Genomic DNA, 2,482 nt, shown 5'->3' with positions numbered 1-2,482 from the left:
GAGAGGAAGAAGAAAGGGAGAGAGGGGGGATGGGGGGGGGCACACCCAATACCAAAGGGAGGAATGTGGGGGTCACAAGGGTTGAGGTGTGGGTGGGGGGTGTTAGAGTCACTGGGTCACTGAAGAAGCCTCTTGGATGAGAGGTGGAACATCTTCAGAAAAACCTGAAGTCCAGTGTCCCTTGATGGAACTACAGTGGACCTTCTAGATACCAGTTTAATCTGTTCCACAACAGTCACTCGTTTGTCGATCCACTCGTCTCTAGATCCAATTTTCCCATTAAAAAATCACTAAAAACCAATTAATTAGTTCCAGCCCCCCAGAAATAAACTATTAAATAATTAAATTAACTTCCCATCTAAACATCAAAAACATAGATATAAACAAACATATTGATAATATTAAATAATAAAACAAAAATAACCCAGAGAGGGACAGCGAGGGAGACAGCGAGATTGTCGAGTGGAAAAAAATCTGGTAATCTGGTATTTGGAGTATTTGGAGTATTTGGAGTAGCTTGTATCTTGGAGCTCCACTGTACTTTGGAAAAGAGACAGAACTTCAGTCTGGAGGACTTGACTCTTTCTAATCATCTTTTATCTGTTGCTTTGTCACAGCATGGGATACAAAACATTATCCCATCTTCAAACTTCAGCCACTCTGGTCATGGTCCAGAATCTGTTGTGTACCATCTCTGATTACACGTCTGAGCATAACTCACACTGCTGGTAGCTGTAGCAGTACCGCTGGTCTCAGTGGTCACTACACCGTCATGGTGAGCTTGTTGATTTTTGTCAGTTTTCTGGGATTTAGAGGGGGCACACATACTACACCGTCATGGTGAGCTTGTTGATTTTTGTCAGTTTTCTGGGATTTAGAGGGGGCACACATATGCGTCCCTTAGATTTGTGCAGTGTTGTCTCACTAATTGTCAAAGTGAGTTTTACATTCATTTGTCCTCTACCAGGATTGTTGATTTGTGACGGGCAGCTCGGGCTGCACAGATTCATTGTCTCAGATTCGTTCAACCGTTGTAACCAACAACAATAATCATCTATTAACCCACTACTACTACTATACTACAACTATCTACGACTACTAACCCACCACTAACCCACTAATCCAATCTACTAATATCTACATATAGTAGTACTAGTTACTTATATCCACTGTTGCTGCTCCTCTTGTTTGTATTGATATTCTTGTTGTACTGCTGCTGTACTGCTGCTGGAGCCGTCATTTCCCAAAGAGAACTCCCAAGAGATTAATAAAGTTCTTTCTTTCTTTCTTTTAATCTATCTGTCCAGGTGAAAATAAACGGCTCAAATCCAATAAGGATACTATCAATTAGGGATGCACCGAAATTAAAATTCTTGGCCAACAATAAACTGAAAAACAAAAATAAATTATTATTCCAATATTAGTACCATTGTATTTATGGCTATGACTGAGGCACTGCAAATGCATACATTAATATCAATGTTTCAAAGATATAAATATAAAATAAAATTCCAAATAAAATGTCAAAGTCAACCCCACTTCTGTGTACATGTAAAGTACAGGTCATAGTTAGCTGCTCCAACGGGACAAGAAGAGAGAGAATGTTCTGTATGAAGACCCACTGGTGTGAAGTGAAGGTCACGGGGAGCTCCAACCAAAAATGCACTTTTGGAGCAACCTAACAGGTTAGCTTACTGTTTTTAGGTGATATGTCAGGTTGAGCTGGGATATGTACAGTTGTATGAAAAAGGTTGGGCACCCCTGACTATTTCCAATATTTCCATTTATAAATAATTAGGTATTTGGATCAGCAACTTCATTCTGATTTATCAGAAAACTGATACTGATACAGTAACATTTCAGAAGTGAAACTCGGTTCATTGGACTAACAGAAGTGCAAAATCTTTTGTAAAATACTGCCACTCTGTGGATGTCTTTGACATGGTAGAGCAGACTGACGGTTAATGAAACACTGAAAATTAAATAAATATTCATCAAACCACTGGACCAGGTTGGACTAATCCAAAATAGTGAAAACTAGGGGAATGTTCTGGAGACAGACTGTCAAACCAGGTGCTCTGAAAACACCCCCATTAGCACTTGGTACTTTCCTCCTGATGAAATGAACACATACATTAATTAATTTAATAAAAGACGACCAGTCAGATCTTTGGTGGAGCCAGAACACATTGACCAATAAACTGACCAGTTTACTGGGAGCTCACAGCCCTAAAATAAATAAAACACAACTTTAGATTCTGTCTGGCTCAGAGAATCCTCTGGTTCCTCTCACACACCTTTGTTATTAAAAAAATCTCCATTTACAAAAGTTGATCATTGCAGGTGTGTTTCATGTTCACATGTTCATTTCTACAGAGGAATTGTAGGAATTCATTGTCATGTTAATGTGACCTTTACATTAAAGAGCTGCAAACAAACCAATTTGAACTCTATTTGATTTTATAACCCAATGAGAATTGAT

The sequence above is a fragment of the Cynoglossus semilaevis genome, chromosome 1 (assembly GCF_000523025.1).
Source record: "Cynoglossus semilaevis isolate Cse_v1.0 chromosome 1, Cse_v1.0, whole genome shotgun sequence".
Taxonomy (NCBI): domain Eukaryota; kingdom Metazoa; phylum Chordata; class Actinopteri; order Pleuronectiformes; family Cynoglossidae; genus Cynoglossus; species Cynoglossus semilaevis.
This window is presented reverse-complemented; position numbering follows the sequence as displayed.